The sequence below is a fragment of the Narcine bancroftii genome, chromosome 1, assembly GCF_036971445.1.
Source record: "Narcine bancroftii isolate sNarBan1 chromosome 1, sNarBan1.hap1, whole genome shotgun sequence".
In the NCBI taxonomy this organism is placed as follows: domain Eukaryota; kingdom Metazoa; phylum Chordata; class Chondrichthyes; order Torpediniformes; family Narcinidae; genus Narcine; species Narcine bancroftii.
Window position 1 is genome coordinate 385,609,162 of NC_091469.1, and position 15,626 is coordinate 385,624,787.

The 15,626-nt window shown below is 39.0% G+C and overlaps 1 protein-coding gene across 8 annotated transcripts in view; it reads left to right on the forward strand.

Moving 5' to 3' along the window:
* invs (inversin) overlaps positions 1–15,626 on the forward strand; it is a 313,548-nt gene that overhangs the window by 467 nt on the left and 297,455 nt on the right. The window lies entirely within an intron of this gene.

Sequence of the window (15,626 nt, forward strand, 5' to 3'; positions counted from 1 at the left end):
TTGGATTTTTCTTTGAGACAGGGATTTTCATTTTAAAATATCTTTTGGGATCCCGAGTTACCCTAGTGGCGAGCCCTATTCTTTAATCTTTGCAGTGGAGAAGGTACTCCGATTATGTTTTTGAGTGTCATTGTGTATTTACCATTTTTGGAATGTGAGTGTTCTTGACAATATTATACGATAGCATAAGACCCGAAATGCAACATCGCAGGTGACATCCTGGCGAATCTTTTCTGCCACGCTCTCAGTGCAATTCTGGTAGTTCTATAATATGGTCATCAGAACTGTCCACCCTACCCCAGCTATGACCTAACCTAACTTAAGTTCTACTGGAAATCATTGTGCATGTGTCTATGCCAGGACTAAAGTACCCTTTACTGTCATATCCACCTGTGCTGCCATCTTTGGGAATCATTTCAAACTTTTACACCAAAATCCTACCACTTCACAGTGCTCCTTCGAGCTGAACTATTCATTGTGAATGTTCTACCCTTATTTGACTTCCCAAACTGTATCACCTCGTGCATCTCAATTAAATGCTATCTGCCATGGTTGTGTCTATTTTGTAAACTGCTTATTGTGTTCTGTAACCTTTGACTCCTCTCATCACTATCAACAACACTACCACTACTTTGTGCGATCGGGAAGCTTATCTGGTGTCCTATAAATTGTTAAAGTATAATACAGTCTCTTCTTCTCTTTCTCTTTGGCTTGGCTTCGCGGACGAAGATTTATGGAGGGGTAATGTCCACGTCAGCTGCAGGCTCGTTTGTGGCTGACAAGTCCGATGCAGGACAGGCAGACACGATTGCAGCGGTTGCAGGAGAAAATTGGTTGATTGGGGTTGGGTGTTAGGTTTTTCCTCCTTTGTCTTTTGTCAGTGAGGTGGGCTCTGCGGTCTTCTTCAAAGGAGGTCCAAGTAATGATCCCTGAGGTGTATCACTGGTCACAGATTATCCTCAGCATTCATTGGAGCAGCTTCATCCCTAACGTCGAAGTACTCAAGATGGCAGAGGCCGACAGCATCGAATCCACGTTACTGAAGATCCAACTGCGCTGGGCAGGTCACGTCTCCAGAATGGAAGTCCATCACCTTCCCAAGATCGTGTTATATGGCGAGCTCTCCACTGGCCACTGTGATAGAGGTGCACCAAAGAAGAGGTACAAGGACTGCCTAAAGAAATCTCTTGGTGCCTGCCACATTGACCACCGCCAGTGGGCTGATATTGCCTCAAACCGTGCATCTTGGCGCCTCACAGTTCAGCGGGCAGCAACCTCCTTTGAAGAAGACCACAGAGCCCACCTCACTGACAAAAGACAAAGGAGGAAAAACCTAACACCCAAACAACCAATTTTCCCCTGCAACCATGTCTGCCTGTCCCGCATCGGATTTGTCAGCCACAAACAAGCCTGCAGCTGACGTGGACATTACCCTTCCATAAATCTTCCAGGTTCCACGTTCATTGTAAGCTATTCTGTATAATTGTAGCTTTTTGGGTGAGAGTCCAACAATTTATAACTCCTTGGAAAAAGCAATTCATTATTGTTTGAAATGGCAACATCTCATCCTGAGACTTCTTCTAGTTGATGATTCTTGCAGCAGAGGAAATCTCATTTGTATCCTCATATGTATTGACATTTAGTTTTGTTCTTCCAAAATTTGATTACCTCTTTTTTTTCTAAATGGATTGTAGATTCAATCTGTTAAGCATCTCCTCTTGAAATTAGCCCTTCATTGAAGTTCAAGTTTATTTACCAGTACAACCCAATGAAACAGCATTCTTCAGTCCACAGTGCAAGCACACATACAGATATAGCACACTTGCGGACAATGCAGTACATCTATACATTCTGGTATATTTAAATTAAATATTATTTTAAATAGTGGAATCTGGGAGAGTTGTTTTAGCAGTTCGTCAGCCTTTCAGTAGTTTCACTACCTGTGGGAAGCAGCTGTGGTTCTGGCTCTAAAACTTCAGTATCTCTTTCTTGATGGGAGTAGCTAGAAGATGCTGGGCATGGAGTGGTAAGGGTCCTCTCAAATTTTATGAGCCTTCTTTCAACAAATATCCTGGTAAATCTCATCAATGGTGGGGGGAGGAATTGTGTGTGGGGCGGAGTGGGGGAGAGCGCAGAGGGAGATGCTCGTGGATACTTTTATGGTCCTGTGGATTGGCCTCTGATCCAATGCTCAAAGGCAACCATATCACACTGTGATGCAGCCAGCCAGGATGCTCTTGATCGAACTCCTTCAGAAAGTTGATAGAATGCTGGTCAGTCATCTTGCCCCCTTCAGCCCTCTGAAGAAGTGCAGTTGCTATTGTGCTTTCCAGACAAGCAAGGAGCTGTGTGTCCAGGATAGGTCACTTCTTAATTGGACTCCAAGGAACCAAGATATTAATGTGTAGTGGAGAGTGGTTATCCCTGTCTTCCTGAAGTCCAGAATCAGCGTCAGCCTATTCTCATCTAACCATGCATAGAAAATTTTCAGTCTGTCTGGTTGGGTGTAATTTGTCTTGTGATCTATTGTTGTTTTGATACTTTGCCACATGCACCTCGAATCGCCAGTGTCGCACAGCTTATCTTAATTTGCACGTAGCTCCAGTAATAACCCAAATATGTATTCTCTTTGGCAATGCTCTATTGTAATCCCATAGTCGTGTCTATTTCTTAGCTGTAACTGTATTATTGGGATAATCTTGTATTACAAATTGTTCAATTTTTTTATCTATCATTTTTTATTTTTCACACTGTGAACGATATCAACCAAAATACATACAAACATTTCCCTCTTAAATATACATAGTGGCATTTTCTCCCCTTTTTCCCCCCTACCTTCCTTCCCCCCCCTTCCCACCCCCTCCAAAACCAATAAACATTCAACATGTACCATACAATAAAACCATTAAAAAATGTAATCACACAATGAAAAATAAACAAGAAAAATGTGTCATCTAGGCATTTTGTCTTCTTATCACTTTATAATTTTAGGGGGCAAGCCCTCTCTGTTATGTTCCATGTACGGTTCCCAAATTTGTTCAAATAATGTGACTTTATTTTTTAAATTGTATGTTATTTTTTTCCAATGGAATACATTTATTCATTTCCATGTACCATTGCTGTACTCTCAGGCTCTCTTCTGATTTCCAAGTTGACATTATACATTTTTTTTGCTACAGCTAGGGTTATCATAATAAATCTTTTTTGGACTTCATCTGGTTTAAGGCCTAATTCTTTACTTCTTATTTTACTTCGAAGAAAGATCTCTGGATTTTTTGGTATGTTGCGTTTTGGGATTTTATTTAATACCTGATTTAGATCTTCCCCAAACTTTTCCACTTTCTCACATGCCCAAATTGCATGTACTGTTGTTCCCGTTTCCTTCTTACAGCGAAAACGTCTATCTGATAATGTTGGATCCCTTTTTTTTATTTTTGGGGCGTGATATATAACCTGTGTAACCAATTATACTGTATCATGCGTAACCTTGTGTTTATTATATTCTTCATAGTTCCAGAGCATAACTTTTCCCATATTTCATTTTTTATCTTTATGTTTAAATCTTTTTCCCACTTTTGTTTGGGTTTATAGCTTATTTCATCATTTTCCTTCTCTTATTTCCCAAAAAACAATTTTCTATTCTTTTAATTCCTTTTCTCTCCCATTCTCTAAAGGAAAGGTTATCTATTGTAAAAGGTATTAGTTGATTTTGCATCAATAATAATTTTGGTATTTGGTAATTTGTTTTTTTTCCTTCCTAAGTGGATCTTCTTCCATATATTGAGTAAGTGATGCAATACTGATGAGCTTTTATATCGTACCAGCTTTTCATCCCACTTATGTTAGAATATGTTCCGGTACCTTCTCCCCTATTTTATCTAGTTTTATCTTAGTCCAATCTGGTTTTTCCCTTGACTGATAAAAAGCTGATAAATATCTTAATTGTGCTGCTCTATAGTAATTTTTAAAGTTTGGTAACTGCAATCCACCTTGGTTGTACCTCTCTGTTAATTTATGTAACGCTATCCTCTGTTTCCCCGTTTCCATAAGAATTTCCTTATTATTCTCTTTAGTTCATTAAAGAATTTCTCTGTTAAGGGAATTGGTAACAATTGAAATAAATATTGTATCCTTGGGAAGACATTCATTTTAATGCAATTACCATCCTTATCAATGTTAGCGGTAATTTTTTCCAATGTTCTAAGTCTTCCTGCAATTTCTTTATTAGTGGCTGATAATTTAATTTCTACAAGTGGCATAAATTATTATTTAACCTAATACCTAGGTATTGGATTGCTTGTGTTTGCCATTTAAATGGTGATTCTTTTTTAAATTCTATATAATCCGCGTTACTCATTGGCATTACTTCACTTTTATTTGTGTTGATTTTGTACCCCAATATTTCTCCATATTCTATCAATTTCTTGTGTAGTTCTTTTATTGATATTTCTGGTTCTCTTAAGTATACTATGATGTCATCTGAAAATAGACTGATTTTACACTCCTTCTTCTTTATTTTTATCCCTTTTATTTTATTTTCTGTTCTTATCAATTCTGCCAATGGTTTTATTGCTAAAGCAAACAATGAGGGAGATAATGGACATCCCTGCCTAGTTGACCTACTTAATTTAAATTGGTTCAATACATATCCATTTACTGTTACCTTCACCAGTGGTCCATTATATAATGTTTCCATCCAATTAATATATTTTCCTGGTAGATTGAACCTCTGTAATACTTTGAATAAATAATTCCATTCTACCCTGTCAAAGGCTTTTTCTGCATCTAAAGCAACACCCAGTGTTGGCTTCTTATTTCCTTAAACTACATGAATTAGATTAATAAATTTACAGACATTAACCACTGTTCGTCTTTTCGTAATAAATCCAGTTTCATCTTGTTTTACTATTTTTGTACACAGTCAGTCAATATGTTTGCTAATAATTTTGCTCTTATCTTATAATCTAAATTAAGTAGAGATATTGGTCTATATGATGCTGGTGTTAGTGGGTCCTTCCCCATCTTTGGTATTACTGTAATTATTGCTGTATTCCATGAATCTGGCAACCGTTGTGTTTCTTCTATCTGGTTCAGTACTTCCAGGAGTGGAGCAATTAATAAGTCTTTAAATGTTTTATAGAATTCTATTGGGAATCCATCCTCTCCAGGCGTTTTATTGTTCGATAGCTTTTTTAATATATCCTGTACTTCCTCTATTTCAAATGGTTTTATCGTTCAGAAAATTCCTTGAAGTTCTCATTAATCTCCTTTGGATTATATGTAATTTGTTTGTCCTTTTTCATTGATGCCAATACAGTTCTTTTAGCTTGCTCTGTTTTAAGTTGCCAGGCTAATATTTTGTGTTTTTTCTCCTAGTTCATATTACTTTTGCTTTATTTTCATTATGTTTTTCTCCACCTTGTACATTTGTAATATTTCTTATTTTATTTTTTTGTCCGCCAATTCTCTTCTTTTTGTTATATCATCCCTTGTTGCTAGTTCCTTTTCTGTACTTCCTATCTCCCTTTACAACTGCTCTATTTCCCGATTGTAGTCCTTTTTCATCTTGGTTACATAACTTATTATCTGCCCTCTAATGAAAGGTTTCATTGCATCCCATAATATGAATTTGTCTTTCACTGATTCTGTGTTTATTTCAAAATATGTTTTAATTTGGCGTTCAATAAACTCTCTAAATTCCTGCCTTTTAAGTAGCATGGAGTTTAACCTCCATCTATATGTTCTTGGTGGGATGTCCTCCAGTTCTATTGCTAATAACAGGGGTGAATGATCAGATAGTAGTCTAGCTTTATACTCTGTTTTCTTAACTCTACCTTGAACATTGACCGACAACAAAAACATATCAATCCTTGAGTATGTTTTATGCCTACTCGAATAATATGAATATTCCTTCTCTCTTGGGTGTTGCCTCCTCCATAAATCCATAAGTTTCATTTCCTGCATTGATTTAACCATAAATTTGGTTACTTTATTCTTTTTGCTTGTCTTTTGTCCAGTTTTATCCAACATTGGATCCAAATTAAGGTTAAAATCCCCTCCTATCAATATATTCCCTTGCGTATCTACAATCTTCAAAAAAATATCCTGCATAAGCTTTTGATCCTCCTCATTAGGTGCATATATTTTGATCAAATTCCAGAATTCTGAATATATCTGTATCATTACATACCTCCCTGCTAGATCTATTATTTCCTCCTCTATTTTGATTGGTACATTTTTATTTATTAATATAGCTACACCTCTAGCTTTTGAATTATATGATGCTGCTGCTACATGCCCTACCCAGTCTCTCTTTAATTTATTATGTTCCACTTCAGTTGAATGCGTTTCCTGCACAAATGCTATGTCTATTTTTTCTTTTTTCAGTAAATTTAATAGCCTCTTCAGTTTAATTTGGTTATGTATTCCATTAATATTTATAGTCATATAATTCAACATGGCCATATCATACCCTGTTTCCACCTCATTTACGCTTCCTCACCACCACTATCCCCCTTTTCTCCATTTTCATCTCTCAGTTTTCCCTTTTTAACCTCAATGTATGACCACACATTTAAAACATAAAATACTTCAACAACTTCCACATCCAATATTCCCTTAGCCCCAAGTGTCAGGGCGGGGAACTCTTTGAGTTGCCCCTTATCCCTTGCCGGGCAACCACAATTCCCCTCTCCATTTGGATTGTGAACCTGCTTGCAAGCATCAACTGATTTTGCAGTGACGGTTATTCTCTCCCACCCACCCCCCCCCCCCCAGAAAAGACTTTTCTTTACACATATAACAAAGCTCACCCTCTTTTTCCCCTTACTTCCTTTCTTCCCTTCTTTCTCTTCTTTAGTTCTTACATATACATTATTTTTACATCTTTATATGTATTTTATCGCCATTCTTCATTCTTGTTACATCTCTTAATCTCTCCTTCTGTCTTGCAGGCATTCTGCAAATTCTCGTGCTTCCTCCAGATCCGAGAACTGTCTGTTTTGCTCCCCAGGGATAAATATTTTGAGCACAGCTGGATGTCGTAACATAAATTTATAACCTTTTTTCCATAGGATCGATTTTGCTGTATTAAATTCCTTCATCTTCTTTAAGAGTTCAAAACTGGTGTCTGGTTAAAACAATATTTTTTAACCCTTGTATTCCAATGGTTTATTGTCTTTTCTAATTTTATTCCTTGCCCGCTCCAGTATATTTTCTCTTGTCATGTATCTCAAAAATTTTACTAAAACGGATCTTGGTTTTTGTTGTGTCTTTGGTTTCGGGGCTAGTATTCTGTGTGCCTTTTCTATTTCCATTTCTTCCTATATTTCTGTCATTCCCAAGACCTTTGGGATCCATTCTTTTATAAATTCTTTCATATATGTGCCTTCTTCATCTTCCTTTAGCCCCACTATCTTTATGTTGTTTCACCTACTACAGTTTTCCATTATTTCCATCTTCTGAGGTAACAACTCCTGTGACTCTTTAACTTTTTTTTATCACTTTCTTCCAATTTTATTCTTAAGTCATTCACTTCCATTTCTACAGCCGTTTCTCGTTCTTCCACATTTTCTAATCTTTTCCCTATTTCTGTCATGACCAGCTCACTTTTTTCTTCTGTACTTTTCATTTTTCTTTTCATTTCACTAAATTCTAATGTCAACCATTCTTTTAATGCTCTCATTTGTTTTTGAAAAAAAGCTTTATCTATATTTTATCCATCTGTTTTACTTTCTATTTCTCTGGGCAGATCTTGGTCTTCTTCCTCCTCTTCTGTGTCTGCACCTGTGTTTGTGTCTTCTTCTCTTCCTTGTATCTGTGTCTCTTCTGACTTTCCTGATGAGTTGCTTGTTTCATTTTGCTGGGCTTCTGCTTGTTTGGCTTCTTGCTGTTGGTCCTCTTCTTCTGGGCTACTCATCTGTTGGGCCTCCTGCTGCTGCTCTTCTTTCCTTTCACTCCCTTTCCTGTCACTTTCCTCTCCTTCCAGCTGAGAGTCCTGATGTCTGGTATCTCTCAGCTGGTCGCGTTGTGTTTGCCCACTCCTCAGATGAGCCCCCCTCCCATCAGTGTTCTCACTCTCCTTAGTAAGCGCACTGCGCACTTTTGTTTGGCTCAGAGAGCCATTTTTGCAGTCCAGCGGTCGGGGGGGTCATCACCAACCTTTGAGAACGGGCTCTCTTCTCCATGACGGCTCCTTGTTTCTTCATGCAGGTAAGGCCTTCTCCTTTCTCTTCCAGCGTTTTCTTTTTTTCCCATTTTTACTTTTTCCTTCTTGGGTGCCATTTTCTTTCTTTTCTCTACAACTTTATCTTTTATTATGTTTTGTATTTCTCGAACTTTGTATTTTCTTCACTTTATTTCATCTTTTCTGGAGAGGGCTGGTATTCCCTTACCGACCACTACTTCATCCCGTGACTCCTCACAAATTGTTCAATATTTTGAGAAAAAATAGTGCATTGTTTTTTTTAGAAAAATATTTTATTTATAATTTTTCAGTGTCAACAATCCATAATAATAAAAACACTGCATTTTCCAGTTATATATAAGCTTCACCGTCGAGTCCATTTTTTTCTCTTTCTTCCCCCCCCCCCTATTTATCCCCATTATAACCAGAGATTAAATTGATTATTACCCTTAAAAGAGAGACAGTAACAATAAATTAGTCGATTTCTGTAGCATTTTCCAGTGTCCCTTTACCTTCCAGACATGTTAGGAACATAAGGTCTGAAAAATAAAACAGTAGGATTCACCAGGACCCCACTGCCGGCCCTCAGGTCTTTACATTTTTATGATTCAAGGAGGGGGGTAGATGGGAATGGATAGAGCGACGAAGCACAAGGAATCTCACTATACCTTTGCACTTGTATAAACACTGGTATGGTTGCCAAATTTTAAGGTAGATGTCGTATTTCCTCCATAAATTATATGTAATTTTCTATGGGGAACACAGCTCTGCATTTCCACATTCCAATGCACGTTGCCTGAATGAGAGTTCAACATCCAAGTAACTGCTATGCACTTCCTGGTTACCACCAAAGCAATCAACACATGTTGGATTTGAAATTTGGACAGCTTCAACGCAAGTCATATGTCATGATGTTTCCCAGCAGGAATAGCTCCTGGTCCTGTGGAAACTCTTTACCTATGATTTTCTGTAGGAATTGACCTAGTTCTACCCAAAAGGGAGCATGACCAGGTTGAGTGCACAAAGGTTCCCGTCTCTGTGCCACACCTGAAACATTGATCTGAAATTTCTGGCTTGGCCTTGTCAATTTCTGCAGCATACAGTACAACTGGAGCAGAAAATTATATTGCACCAACCTGAATCTAGTGTTAATAATTGTGGTCATGTTGTCACAGCATCTTTCTTCAATCATTACACCCGAGTCTGACTCCCACCTTTGCCAAGATTTAATAAGACATGGCATTGGGCTTTCCACTTGGAGTAAGAAATATATTGCTGCAATAAACTTGCACGTCTTCCCCTTTTGAATCAGGGCCTCAGTGCCATTGCTCTCCAGTATGCCCATAGCTGGACCTAATTTGTTCCTTAAAAAGACCTTAACTAAAGATAACAAAATAATGTCCTGTTTGACAAATCATATTTTTATTTTTAAGCTGTTCAAATGATACAAGATATCCTGCTCATAACAGTCCTTGATACACCTGATCTCTTTCTGGCACCAGATGTCCAGGATCTTGTTTTCTATTGTCCTTGGTATTAAACCATTCTGACTCGTGTGTATTTGAGGACAACCCCACTTTAAGTCCAATACATTGATAAATCTTGTTCCACACGTAAAGAATGTGTTTTAATGAGGGAGTGTCTTTGACGCCAGATAACAATTATGAGTCCCATTTATAAATAAAGTCTTCTGCTACCTTCTTACCTATTGTGTGCAGACCAATTTGTGCCCAGGATGATATACCTCCTCCCTCAAAGAGTGAGGCTATATACCTTGTCTGCTCTGCCCAATAGTATTTCTTAAAGTCTGGTAATCTCAGTCCACCCAGACTGTAATCCCGAGTTAATTTCTGCATGGAGATCCTGGCCACCCTCCTGTTCCAAATGAATCTACTTGCCTGTGAATTGAATCTCTGGGGTAATACCATGGGCAAAGTCTGGAAGAGGTACTGAAGCTTGGCAACCTATCAAATTAATGAGCAGGGTCATCCATCTGTTTAGGTCCTCCTCAATTTTTTTGAGCAAGGGGGCATAATTTAGTTGATATAAATTTTGTAGATTATTGTCACCCTGACTCCCAGGTACTTGATCACCTTTTGTAGCCACTTCAATTGACTGTTTTCTTCAAACTGACTATAGTCCCCTTTAGTAAGTGGCATAATTTTTCTCTTGTCCCAATTAATTGTACCCGGAGACTTCCCCATATTCCTCCAGGGTAAAGAAAAGCTTGGTCAACAAACTTGCTGGGCCGTCAGATATGTCAGCACGTCATCTGCAAATAATTTGATTTTTGTGTTCTTCTCAGCCCACTCCAAACCCAGTGATGTCTAGATCGCGTGGTATGGCTTCAGCCAGTGGTTCTGTAGCCAAAATGAATAGAGCTGGAGACAATGAACACCCCTGTCTACTAGATCTTGATAGTGGGAAGGCTGGCGATAATTGTCCATTGGTCACAACTTTAGCCCTGGGTGCATGATACAGTGCCCTAATCCAATATATATATATATATATTTATAAAAGTTGGCCCTAGCCCCAATTTCTCCAATACCTTAAATGTGAAGTCCTATCAAATGCCTTCTCTGCATCCAAGGCCATGGCTACACTTGGATCATCCCTTAACTGTGACAGATGTATGATACTCAGCAGTCTGCTTATGTTTTCCACAGGCTGTCTCTTTTGTACAAAGCCCACTTCGCCACTCTATTTGCTAGAGCCTTCGCAAGTATCTTATAGTCCGTATTCAGCTTTGAAATAGGTCTATAAGAGGACGGTTTCAGAAGGTCCCTATCTTTTTTAAGAGTCACATAATAATTGCTGTTGAAAAAGATTCTGGGAGTGTCTGGGATTCAACCGCCTGATCCACCACCTCCATAAAGAGGGCAGGAGCATCAGGAGATCTTTGAATTCCCTATAAAACTTAGGAGGGAACCCATCCTCTCCCAGAGACTTAACAGCTTGTAACAGATTCAATGCTTTTTTCTATTTCTTCTTTGAAGGGAGCATTCAATCCCTCAGATCATCCTGACCTAAATTTGTTAACTCCAATTTTGACAGGAACTCGTCTATTTTCTCAGGCTTCCCCAATGATTCTGTCTTAAACAATTTTTCATAAAATTGTCTGAAGGTTTCATTTATCTCCTTTGGCTTGTATAAGACCCTGTCATCCCCTGTTTGAACTGCATTAATCATTCTTGAGGCCTGCTCTGCCCTCAGCTGCCAGGAAAGGACTTTATGGGCTCATTCTCCCACATCATAATAGTTCTGCCTTGATCTTAACATGGCCTTTTCCATCATATTTGTTTGGAGTATATTATATAAGTTTTTTTTTTGTCAGAGCCTGAATTTTGAGTCCTTTTCTAAGTGCAATCTCCTTTTACAATTCCTCAACCTCTTTTAAATATTCTCTTTTAACTGGTTTTGTATTTGACCTCTCAAATATGCCTTAAGAAGGAATTTGTCCACAGTTGAATTACAGCTGGCCTCACAGAACACATCTATCTGTGTTCTAACAAAGCTACAAAACTTTGCCTTCTTCAACAGCCATCTCCTCTTTATCTGGCATTGAAATTAATGTCAAGGGAGAATGATCTGACAAAAGTCCCACTGTGTATTTGGTTTCTATGATCCTACCCTCTATTTGGGCTGACACCAAGAATAAATTATCTTGGTGTAAGAGTTGTGTTGCTTTGAATAAAAGGAATAATCCCTTTCCTTGGGCTGCTGTCGCCTCCATGCATCTATTAAATTCAGATCTTTAATGAAGGTCTGGGTAGTTTTAGCTGCCTTGACCTTAGTTACCCTTCTTGATGACTCAGCCAAGAACGGATCCAGACAAAAAATGAAATACCCGCACCCCTAAACAAGGATCTTTGTCTTCCTTGCACCAATTTAAAAAAAACATAAATTTCTCATATTCCCAATTTAGGGCATATATTTTCAATAAAGTCCAGGATTCTGAATATATCTGGTAGTGCACCATCACAAATCTTCCTGCTATATTCATGACAACACTTTCCACCCTGACTGGAAGATTTTTTTCTATCAAAATCACCACCCCCCTTTGCCTTAGAATTAAAGGAGGACACTATTACCAAACTACCCATCCTCTCTTCAGCTTTTGGTATTCATGTTCTATTAAATGTGCTTCCTGAAGGAAAACTATATCTACTCCCAATTTGTGTGCCAAGACTCTTTTCCTCTTCACCAACCAGTTTAAACCATTTATGTTGAAACAAACATATTTTATACAGTTGGTCATTGCCCCAATGATTTAACCCTTGGTTGTGCTGCCCCGGTACCCTCATCTTCTCCTGTCTGATACCCATCCAGACTTTTATCTTTGACAGGTTGGACCAGGCTGCTGGCTCCACGATGAATCCCTGAAAGAAAAATCAAAAAAAGAAAGGAGCAAAGACAAAGGCAACATACAACAACCAACCTCAACCCCTTTCCCTCTTCCCTTCTCCTAACCACTCTTCCCCCCCCCACCTCCATCCTTCCCCCTCTGGCGATCGCATCTCCCATGCCATCACCATTTCCATCTATTGTTCGGTCTGTGAAGTCGACACCTCTCCCTTTTATCTTCTCCCTTCACCCCAGAGTCCTCCCAGATCCCTTCCCATTTCTCCTTTCCAATACATTTTCATAAACCCATATGTGTAAAAATATTTACACATATTTACATCAAAATACTTACATTTTGCCGCAGTTATTTAGATTGACATAAATTAATCCCAGTTTTGTTTTTAAAAATAGTGCATTGTTGAGGGCAAAAAAATTCATATAGTTTGCATATCTCAGTAAAGTCCATTGACAAGGGCTCATGATCCAAAAGGTAGTCACCATGGAATTCAGGGTATATCAACCAATGGGCCCAAAATTGGCTTGTTAATCGGAGGCAGAGGGTTATAGTGGAGGGTTCTTGTGGTTTGGAAGTCTATAATCAGTAGTGCATCATTGGGATCAATGTTAAGACCTTCACTATTGTTTTGAACACTTTAGTAATTTAAATGTGAACATGAAAATGTGTTTAATAAGCTTGTAGAATACATACAAATTGCTGGTGGCATTGATAACAGAGGATAATCTTAAACTGGAGGACAACTTGATAATATGGGTAGAGTATGGCAGAATGCCCTTAATGCTGATTAATGTTGGATGTATTTTGGAAGGCTAATATTTAGGACATGAATAAGAAATGGAAGGACAGGGAGTATTGAGGAACTAAAGGACCTCATACCATCCAAGGATCATGAAGGAAGCAACATGGGTAAATAGGCACCCAAGACATTGAGGGTTGTGGGGTCCAGGGGAGCAGCGGACCAGCACAGGGTACCAGAGTGGAAGAACATTGCCTCCCATCCCTACTAAGAAGGATAAACTGAAGAGTAGACCCCACAAGGTAGGGAACACAACAGCAGACTTGCATGGCTCTTGGTGGCTAAAGGATTCATAACAGGCGACCAGATTGTAAAAGGATTCATTACAAGCTGTGGGTGACCAGATTGTGGGAACCAGGTATTGAGATCAGAATTTAGAAGGATACTGATGAATCTTGGGTCTCAAAAGGCCTGAAGTGCTCATGGCTTTTCTACTTACTTCAGGGGTTCAGAACCGGGGGTCGAGGAAGGTGACTGGGATACCTCAAGCTCAGGTATGAACTTGGATCGGAGTAGACACAAGGCTATGCAACAAAGGAGGTTATGGGAGTCCAGGAGACGTTTGAGGAGAAGCTGTTGGAATCCAAGGATGCTTAATGTCAACAGAGAGACTCTTTTGCTTCTCGTTCTTGTTTAATGGGTGTGTTGGTGCCCTTGAGAGAGCAAACAGATAAAACAAAGTCTTGAAATCAGGTAATTAAGAAGTCTTAATGCATCCTTGCCTTCATTAGCAGGAATATAGAATATAACAGGAGAGAGGTCATAAAATATTGGTTGGGTTGTGGCGTGTGCGGAACTAGTTATCACAGTGTTGAAATTATGTGATTGCATTGGCATGGATGCAGAGGAGATCCAGAGGAGATTGACAGGTTATAATAAGAGTGTGTGAAGACTGCATTTGTTTTCCTTGGAGCAGAGGTAACTTGCAGGGGACTTGATTGACATGCACAAAATTATGAGGGTGCCATTAGGACAAGTAGTAAGAAACTCCTGAACATATGCATAAAACCAGAGGGTTGCTGGAGTCCTGTGTAAATGGCAAAAATGGCTTCTCTAACCGGTTCATTGAACAGCAATTTACTGGTTAGCCAATGTGAAAACTGGATTGTCTTGCTCACTCCAAGGCTCTCTAATCCTGAGAAGATATCTTTATCATGGCATTTGTTTGACAACACGGCATTTGAAAATTTCACTTAGGGGCTGCAGAAAATAGTAACTGTCCCCACATTATATTGACGCTTACCACTGCTACATTCCATTTTTTGTCTCACTGCATGGAAGGTTTCTTGTGGTACGATGTGGTTATTTTGCTCTTCCTCTCTCCAATCATTGCTTTCATTCACTGCAAGAATCTGATAATTGTTGCAAAAGTGCCTCCAACATCACTTTTTGGGTATCCATTCCTTTCTTACAACCTTGTCCTGGTATAAAATTCCAGGTAAACTGTGACAATATCAGTAAGAAATGTACTATCTGTAGTTTTTAAATTCTGAGATGGGTATCTTGAGTTGCAGATACTTTCTGTAAATTTGGCTGTTTGGTAGCTTATTTCACATATTCCCACATGCTGCAACACAACACCCACCCTGTGATCTCTCACTCTATTGAATTTAATTGCCAATCAATTGTCCATATTTTTAATCAAGTTGATAATTTGTTGAACCTTTATTTTTGTTGAACATCATTCATGGGTGTGAACCCTCGCAAGGTGTCAGGTCCTGAAAGCGTACCTGGCAGAGTAATTGAAATCTGCACCAACCAACTAGCCAGAGTGTTCATGGACCTTTACATCCTCTTATTGGTGCAGTCAGAGGTTTGCACCTCTCTATCCTGGTGCCCAAGAAGAGCAAAGTGAGCTGCCTCAATGACTATCGCTCAATAGCTCTAACATCTACTGTGATTAAATGCTTTGAGAGGTTGATCATGGCCAGAATTGGCATGTACCTAGGCAGAGGTCTGGACCCACTGCAATTTTCCTATTGTCACAATTGCTCCATAGCATATGCAATATCACTCGCTCTCTACTCAGCTGTGGATCACCTCGAAAACAGCAATTCATACATGCAGTTGCTCTTCGTCGACTACAATTCAGCCTTTAACACTACTCTTTCCTCAGTGCTGGTGAAGAAACTCCAAACCCTGGCCCTCTGCACCTTTCCCCCACCTCTGCAACTGGATCCTTGACTTTCTCATTGGAAGACCACAGTCAGTATGAATTGGAAACAACTTCTCCTTCTCACTGATCGTCGACACATGTGCACCCCTAGGATGTGTATTTAGCC